This window comes from Conger conger, chromosome 4, assembly GCF_963514075.1.
Source record: "Conger conger chromosome 4, fConCon1.1, whole genome shotgun sequence".
Classification (NCBI taxonomy): Eukaryota; Metazoa; Chordata; class Actinopteri; order Anguilliformes; family Congridae; genus Conger; species Conger conger.
In genome coordinates this window covers 60,156,878-60,167,103 of record NC_083763.1, presented here as the reverse complement: position 1 = coordinate 60,167,103, position 10,226 = coordinate 60,156,878, and positions in this window count along the sequence as shown.

Below are 10,226 nucleotides of genomic sequence, written 5' to 3'. Positions count from 1 at the left end.
GCACAACCTGCTTAAGAATGACTTCAAGTGTCATTTCTTGCTTTAAGGCCCTGAATGCCCTAGAAAGTGACATGCTACTGCCTTTTTCACTTACTACTTACCAGCAGACACCCCCAGCATATAAAGGCCCTTGGCCCTCAATATGAAGGGTTTAAATGTGATGACAGGAGAGGATATGCCTGAATGGAGTTTAAACAAAAGAGAATGGATAGCAAACTACAGCATGAATTAATGTTCTGTAAAACAACTACTGTTGAATTTAAACAGCTAATAACACACTGCTAGAAATTAATAACAAGAACAGCAAACTGTATGCAAGACAGCAATACCAGTATTAGCTGTAATAATTGTATTGTATTATAGAAAGTAAAAAGGACACATTAAATATACATTATACAATTCAGAAATAACTTTTCCTTGATCCAGAAATGAGCAAAAATAAAATGACTCAAATATTCTTGTTTTGTAGTATCCATATGTAACAACATGGTTAAGCAAACGGACAACAGTTTACACATATTTACTCAAGTTTCCCTTCCTGTGAGCAACATTCAGTAACCTACTGTGATATATACCTGTGAAGACGAGGGACTGGACCACAGCACAGTCGATGAGATCGTTTTCTCAGGGCGAGTCAATAACACTGGGGTCCATCAGGTTGTCTCCCCCTCCACCACTGGAGTCTTTAATCACATTGCCCCCACTCGAGCTTCCTGACCCTACCACTGTCTCACACACACCATCACACACGCACGCATGCACACTCACAAATGCACAGAGATCAGATCAGATATTTCCTGGATTTCATTTTAAAACAATTTCCATATAAAAGAGATTGAATAAACACCATTTCATCGTAGTAAATGAAAACCCCAAATATATCACGTTTTTATATACAAAGGCAGTGAAGTGTTCTGATTACCAGGTTGACCAATGGCAGCACTGCTTTCAAAGATAGGGAGAAATTCAGAGTCAATGGGAAGTTCAGTGATGATTCTGTGATAGAGTACTCTGAATCATGGTATGGACGAAGAGGGATGCTGTAAAAATGCAGGCACAGCAGGCAGAGGCCCAGAATCTGTAATTTGATTTCCAGATGGACAATGGTTTAATGAAATAATGACAAATTGATATGCAGGGCCAGCCCCTTCCATAGGCCTCCGCTTATATACATCTGTTTGGGTTCATTGTCTTAACAGACTATTTTTCTCTGGCAATGTATAAATCCCTGTAATTCACAGGATTTAAGGGGTTAGTAGAGGATTTTCCTGTTTTCACAGAATGGCTCAAATGTTATTCTTTCCCATCTGGAGTTTCTTTTTCCAGTTGATGCAAATAAACAATGGAAACAGTGGATTTCTTTACCTATTTAACATTTAAAAAATCAGTTTTCAGATTAGTTTTTATCTCTGACCTGAAAGGCCTATTGGTTATTATTTTTAGAAAGGGGCTACATATTGTCCACTCATATACCTGTGGCAGATTCAGCCAGATGGATGTGGGGGGGGGGGGGAGTCTGCTTCCTGTGGCTTGTCTGACCTCTGCTGTCTGGTACGCCCCCCGAGGGCTGGCTCTCCTCAGGAAAGGGCATGGGGAGGGGGGGAAACAAGGGGGAGAAAGGAGGGGCGGGCAGAGCTGGAACTGTGGTTGGCTCAGTTACCATTGTGCTGCTGGTCATGTCTGATAATGTCACAGGGCCACTCTGGTGCTCTGGTTATCTGAGGTGTGTCAGGGACTGCAGAAGCTTTGGAGGGGGATGGGCAGTTAAGGTGGCTGATGATGGAACAGCAGCGATAGTAGAGTACCAGGGCATTGAGAGGTTGTCCCCAGGGGCAGAGTCAGTTCTCACAGTGGAACGGAGCTTGGGCCTTCGAAAATCCTGGAAGGCAGGGTCAGATCCACGGTCTTACAAAAAGGAACTGAAGGAAACATAACCACAGTTAAGATATAATAAAATGCAACAGATTCACTGTGATGTTGCCAAGACAGGAAAAACTAGCTTCACTTACCCTCAACAATGACTACTTGAGGCGTTCACCAGAAAAAGTTTCCAGGTATAGAAAATATATCTTGGGAAAATGCCATAACTTTCACAATGAGCTTTGACAGAAAACTGCTCATTCCAATTCACTGTGCCCCCCTGGCACTGGTAGCAAAACACTTGCATGTTCCTGAAAAGAAGACCAATTTCAGGTTCCAAATAGAATTTCAGATTAGACCCCGACCACCAAAAACCAGTGCTCCTTCTGGTTCTACTGGTGCCGTCTCCAAAGCTCCAGTGATAAGTTACATTGGTGCCACAGTTGATCCTGCAGTTGAAGTCTCTCTTTCAGTTGCTGGTGCAAGCTGCTTTAAAAATATCATTAAAAGTGGTACTACAGCTGAACTTCAAGGGATCATAGCAATCCCAGAAAGGGTACACAAGGTAAATATATTCAGGGAAGCATCTGAAAAACCTTCCCCCAACAGTAACCTTAAACCTAGGATCGACTGTAAACAAATTAAGTTAATAGAAAAAATACAAGAGGATTACACAATTGTGATATGTACAACTTACTGCAAAATAACAAGATCAAAATTTTCACATCTGACCTTTAAGTCTGAAGTACAAATAATAAAAGCCTTGCTTTAAAGTCCTTAAATTCAGGTTTCAAAATACATAGTTGATGGGCCGGTACCAAAACATTGTATAGCTGTAAAATAATTTGACTTCATTGGTTGAAAATCGGTTCTAATTGCCACAACCAATGCCGTTTCAACATCAATGCATTCACAGAGAAGGGGTGGGATAAACAGTGTTGTGGTTTGAACATGTTTGTTGCTTTGCTGTGGTTTGTACCTTTAACTAGTCAACTTGTTACATTTTCGCTGTGGCAGCCTGTCACGAAAGTACCACAGAAACTCCAATGGGCCCAGTTTGGGGATTTGTGTGGATCCCCAAAGCTGAAACACAGCAGATACGAAATTAACTGCAGTAAAAAGGAATCAACACGTTGATACACCATCTCCATCCAGACAGTGTTAAACAGTGTGGGTATTTTTACAACATGCAAGTACTCTGCATGCAAATAAACACAGAGATAAGTCCTGTTTCATGAAGCAAGATTACTGAGGTAGCTATGTAACAGCACTGAGTAAAACCTGGAACCCTCCCAACCAAATCTGTCACATGGAATGAAGTAGAAAGTGCTGTTTTGAGTTTCTCAGTGCAGTGACTGTATCCAGCTAATTTAGTAATCCTGCTTTGTGAAATACCCCCAACGCTATGTGTAATGGTGTGTTTGCACATTGTAAGTGGTAATATATGGGCATGAGCAGAGCTGGCCTCAGTACAGTGTGTATGTACGCTGTATCCTGTAAAGAGCAGAGATGCTTATGCTGGCTGTCACACTCCGCATTTTGTTCTGGGCAGTTACTGATACACTGTTGACTGCTGCAGTCAGAAACAAGTGAGAGACCACAGGCCCTGGAGACACAAGCACAACATTAACTTATGCTTATGCTACCTGCTTGCATTTTCATTACTGTTACCATTCCAATCAAATCAAATCAATTTTGTTTGTATAGTGTTTTCATAGAGAACTGTCGAAATATGGTTCTGGTGAATGACTGAACAGTAAACATGGTAAATGGTAAATGTAAAAGACTGATGAAAGAATACAGTAAAGATTATTGAAAGAATATTTTTACTGGAAAAGAGAAACTTTTTTTTGATTTCTTTTATCATAGGTCATCTGATCACCCATATGCCAAGAGTATGTGACATTTGTTCCTTGTCCTAAGTGTGCATTAAAGAGAGATGCATTAAACGTAATGTTTATGGACCACTCTGGAGTTTGCAGTGAGGTGTAAGGTGCTGACATTTTCTCCACGTAGAATGGGCACTGAACCTCAGTGGCATTGTAGAATTCATTATATGCTCATCACGTGCAAAACAAAAAATTGTGAATAGTACAAAGTAAAAAATATTACACATATCAGATAATAAAACCTGGACTGAATTGCACATTGTTGCCAAAGTTTTACTAACAATATAAGTGTTCTAGCCTGAAATTTTGTTACTTGACCTCTATATGAGGCAGCCAGGAGAAATTTAACCACACAAAAATGACTACACATTGATACAGGGTATAAAAAACTGTTTATTCACATTGCCACCATTTTATTCATTCTGTTGAAAGGATTTCTTAAATATATAAAGATGCCCTTTATATAAATTCCATGATCTAATTCTGAGCAACCAAGTGCTACTTTTGCCTACGCTGGCAGCTAAATGTCAAAGGAAATGAACCAAGAGATGAACTTCTCATATTAAAACTAGAACTACATTCACCATTGATTGCAATGCCCGTGGGCAAGGTGAAGTGGTGTTTTTATTGCACAATAAATCAGCACATTTGACAGCCACAGCAGTGAGTGAATACAATTTCTCTGCATTGTTTACTTTATCTTTACCTAACTCCTGCAATTATATTTCAATGAATCTTGCTTTGCCTCCATAATTCATAGGAATCATACTCTGTATGATATGAGCATCATATACCTATCTGTAAACCTGCATAATAAAAGTTGTGGAACATACTTTGGCAAATGTTCTGTACTCTAATATTGGTGTTGGGAAATACTCTAAAGCAGTTCACTGCACCCCTTCCCAGAAAAAGTATTTCATTGTTTTGGAGTGACTGCTGTAAAATTACTCTTTGAATTTACTGTGGACCCTCTTTGTTTCATTCTCCTTATAAGATCTGCACTTTTGTCTCCAAGTCCATGTTCCAGTTTGGAGAGAACTTACTTAACTGTTTATCTTACCCTTCACCAAGACAATGCTTTCCGCAATAGGCAGGCTTCATGCCAGCTAACAAAGACCCCAACAGTAATAGGAGAGGGAAGATACAACCAACTGCAAATATAGACATGTACAAATCACTGGACGATTTCACAATCAGTCATTTAGCGAGGGCATGCAACAGAACTGTGTACTGTGTCATAGGAATATGCAGCTATTGCTGTAGCATTTCACAGAATCTTAGATCATGTTCCCACCGCATAGTATATTTCAAAATACATATGTAGCGGCAGGAACAAGCGCATAGTCTGCAACCCATTATTACAAATACAATGCTCCATACTAACTGTTTTATTTTTTTATTAGTTGATTTTGGACGTATATTAGAACATAACAGAAAGTCCTGACATCTGAACCCAGAAAAAAAGCTATTTCTTCTTTCCAAACCTGTGGCTATACCAAAAAGACTAATGTGAGAAGATTCATTAGGCCTAATGCCTTTTTAATTATGTATTTAGAGAGCTGTGGCATGCACACAAATAGCCCTACGTTTTGGAGGGAATCCGCAAAAGTAAAATGAGCAACACACAAAAAACAAAAAATCCCAGGTTCATTAGCCAATAATGTGAGATGTAATTTTAGTTTTTATTTCCATGCCATGTACTTTTGTGAAGATCTTTTATTTTGATAACGTAGCTACTAATGAATATGTTACCTTTTCCGATTTTGATTGGCCTGGAAGGTAAAGTGAGGCCTCTTGGGTAGAGGAAGGAAAAAAGACGGGCTGGATTGGAAATTGAGTAACGTTGAAATTAGTGGCTATTTTAATTTGTGAGCGTCATCACTTCTCTGACTAAAACAATTGCGGAACTTCACGCAAACCCCCGGTCCACGAAGCCCCCACGCTTTACACTAGGAAACTTGACGTCAAAAAGCTAGTTCGGACAAAATAAGAATTTTCCTTGAGGTTTCTTGCACTCTCAAATTCCGCTGTCGCCTACAACAGCAGCTGGAGCCAACAATGTGAAAACATAGAGCTGTACTGTGTGACAATCGTGCCATTTCCAAATGATACATTTTGCATCCAGGAGCTCACATCACTACCGGACACTTCTGTCTACACGTGCAGGGCGGATGCTTAGTTCAGCAACTACTCTTATTTCGAGTACTAATGAGAGCTGGGCGTGGTTTCCATTAATCCTGCTAAATAAATGCAGGTGCACTGCATTCTTTATCCTGTCTATTTATCCTGTCTCACATCGACGTTAAATCCGGAAACAATACTTGTAAATGTGACCGACCACTTTTCTGCTTTAATTACAGGAACACAGATCAGTATCTGAATTCTGAAATAGTTAAAACCAGTTCAATCCAATGATAATCGCAAAATAGGAATAACCATAATTTTAAATAATGTATAATGTAGGCTATTAATTATGAAGAACACGCTGTGACACCTGTAACAACAGATGAACTGAGCAAAACATATTTTAAACATATTCCAGCCCTAATGGGGGCCATTAGGAAAGAAATTAACTACATTATTGTGAACGTATTTTGGAAGGCCTTCGGGCTGTCCGTGAAAGGATACTGCACCGCTCTTAACTTTATAATCGTTTGTAGAGGGACTCCATCAACTAAAGTAAAAGTAATTTACAATAATATTAACAAGTGTAATTGGTTATAAAATATGACATTTAATCTCTTGTTAATTAAAGCTGTATAATTTTACTTAAGGCATTACTGTCCCCACTTCTCAAGTGATTGGCTGCAGAAAAAAAAGGTGTTGATTTTGAGATTACATTTTCTAGAATGACATCCATTATTTGTTCTTTGGCAATGGTGCTTCTACTTTGAATTCATCCCTTGCAGCCATTATTGAGTGCTGGAACCAATTGCTAAATATTCTGCTGACTGCGGTAGATGTAGAACACTGATCCTCTGACTGAGTGCTAAAGTGTTGTGATATTGCAACCCTAAGCAAAGATTTTGCCCATTGATTTTAAATAATCAATGAAATACAGGTATCTTTCAATTTTGGTGTTATATTATGGCAAATAATTACCTGTACAGATTGCAGGTGTGCGTTGCAAAAACATTCCTGCAAACATGCCTCTTTGCAGTTTAGTTTTAAATCCTAAAGTCAGTCTTTTCACAAGAGGTGATAGTCGGTTTCTCTGACATTTCCAGGCAATATGAATGCAAATGATGAACAGGATTATTATGAATTCTTATAGCATCATATGCTCCTGTTTATGTGGGGGGCGACATGGCTCAGGCAGTAAGAGCAGTCATCTGGCAGTTGGAGGGTTGTCGGTTTGAACCCGCCCTGGGTGTGTCGAAGTGTCCCTGAGCAAGACACCTAACCCCCAAATGCTCCTGACGAGCTGGTCGGTACCTTGCATGGCAGCCAATCGCCCTTGGTGTGTGAGTGTGTGTATGAATGGGTAAATGAGAAGCATCAATTGTACAGTGCTTTGGATAAAGGCACTATATAAATGCCAACCATTATGTTTTACCAATTCAATATTTGAACAGACACATTAGGCTCTGCTGACTATGCACTGTAATAGTTAATCAAACTAAGGTAGAAACTGTATAATAACAGTTGGATTCTTATGTGACTTGAGCTACTGTAACTCGATTGGTGACATTTCCAATGTTACAACAGCTGAATTTGCATTTTCAGTGGATGCCCTTCAGTGTTTTGTTAGTGGCACATGACATTTGAGAGACTTTATTTGGTTGAGATGGTAAGATGAAAAAAACGAAAAGATTTTTATATTCTTCTATTCTTCCTATATTCTAGGTTCTTTTATAGATTCTTGGTCTCCTGGCACTAAGGCAGATCTTGTTAAGGACACAAGTCATTGTCTTGTTTTTTAAGTGAATCTGCTTAAACTTACATTTGTTTTCAATAATCTTCATACAGTAAAAGAGACATTCATACTCTTTACAACAAAAAAGGATGTTCCATGAACAAGGCCACAGTGCTGGTAGACTTCCAAATGGAGAAAAAATGTACCCCCGGGTATTATGGAACTGAAAATATATTATACATATTATACTGTTATACTGCTAACTGAAATGAAAAAAAGTTTTCTTGGCACCTCCAACTGAAGCATTACATCTCGCTGCGAGCCTGGCATAGCGCCACCATCACTTTATATGCATGATTTTTCAAGAAAAGGAATTTTTTTAAATGATATTCAAGCTGTACTGTAATGTTATACTATATTCAGCAATAAATGGTTATTTCAGAAAATGAGACACCAAGTTGCCACTACTGTGATTGGTTTTGCTGTATTCGAGTTGATTTGGGATAGGAACCCACACTGAAGAACAGTTCATTACAACATCCAATGTATGTAAGATGTAAAAAGACACTTAAATTTAAATATTGCTGTAAAAAAAACAGTAGACCAATGATATAACATCGATATAATGATCATCCAGAGAATGGAGTACTAAAACAAGGTAGTGGATGTTATCTGTAACCACATTTATTTGGCAAAGGTCCAGATTTAAAACCAAAAGACATGTTTTATTGCTTTATTTAATACCTACAAATAAAATAAATGGTCCAGCCAAGAATGTTCATAACCTTCCCACCATTATGCTTTCTAGATATTTTAACAGACAGACATGGAATGCTATATATCAGAATTTACTGGTGTTTTGCTAGCATTTCACGAATGACATCCAGACTGTATTATTTACATATACTTAATTATTTATTTCATAAGTCATTTCATGGTAGATGAACAGAGACCTTTCAATAAGAATGCAATTGCAATACTGGTAGGAGTCTAAAAAACTCTAATGTAACTACTGCGTCTGTGTAAATTGCCTGCACAAACTGCCTCATAATGAATGGCTACTCTTTGCTTGACCCATAATAAATGTCAAATATAATTCAAGAAAAGCTATTATTTTTAAGCATGAAGGGAAGATTAAGGAAAAAAGATAAATTAATCCATCCATTATCTCAACCCGCTTATCCTCAACAGGGTCGCAGGGGGGCTGGAGCCTATCCCAGCATACATTGGGTGAAAGGCAGGAATACACCCTGGACAGGTCGCCAGTCCATCGCAGGGCACACACACCATTCACTCACACACTTATATCTATGGGCAATTTAGACTCTCCAATCTGCCTAACCTGCTTGTCTTTGGACTGTGGGAGGAAACCGGAGTACCCAGTGGGTACCCACGCAGACACGGGGAGAACATGCAAACTCCACACAGAGAGGCCCTGGCCAACGGGGATTCGAACCCAGGACCTCCTTGCTGTGAGCGGCAGTGCTACTCACTGCACCATCCGTGCCGCCCCGATAAATTAATCCAACAGCGCATATTAGTTGAATGCAATCACTAAATTAATTAATTATATTTAGTGTAAATAATAAAGAAGACAGAAAGTTAATGTCAGCAATGTCAACAGTAATACTCAGTTCTGATTCAATAAGAAGCTTTCTGAGCCTTGTACTTTGGCATCATTAGAAAAGTTGCTTCAATAAAATAAGATAAACAACTCATATAGATAAACAATGGACAGTGAAAATGTGTTTAGTTTTTGAGATATGAGCCCTTGAAAATGGCATCTTGTGAAAAAAAAAAAAAAAACATTTATGGCCCAATAGATTTAAATATGAAAATAGATGAAGGTTTTTGACACCTGATTTGACTTCTGCACACTAAGAATCACCAGTATGCCAAATATCACATTATTTTGTCAGTTTGCTTGTAGAAATATAACTATTTAATGCAACTTTTTAAGTAATGGCCCCCTAAATTTGCCTCTAGCACAAAAACAAAGCAGCATATGAAGCTCAAATTTTCTGGATTGCCTACCACCACACAAATTTGAAAAGATTGAGAAGATGCTGCGCTGCAGTTAATTTCAGTTGAAACAGAATGACCATTTTTTTCAACAAGATTTGTGTGAATTATCCACTTAGTTTACCATGATACCCTTCTACCATGTACTTGAAAGCATGCCACTGTCCCTGTTGCTTCCTCTACATACCCAAAGGTTTGACCTAACATTGTAGCTTTACTGAACAAAGGAGAAGTAATGTGATAAAAATAACAATAAATCTGATTGGTGACTTTTATACTTTTTTTTATACTTTTATAATCTACTGTTTTTCCTTGCGTCATTTATACATTTATACAAATGCATTGTGTTTGTAATTATACAAAGTTCCATAGAGGGTTAAGGGAGTACACTGTCATATGCCTCTGTCCGTATAGTCAGATGGGGATTTGCTGTTGATAATCCTCTTGATGTTTCCTAATATAAAGAGTTGTTTATTTATGTGTAAGAACACTCTTAAAACATAGAAGCGGGTGTATATGCGATCTCAGTGATTGATAACCAAAGTAGTGCCATATGGCTGTCCATATTTCAACAAGTTTTCCATTTAGGAGATGTGTTA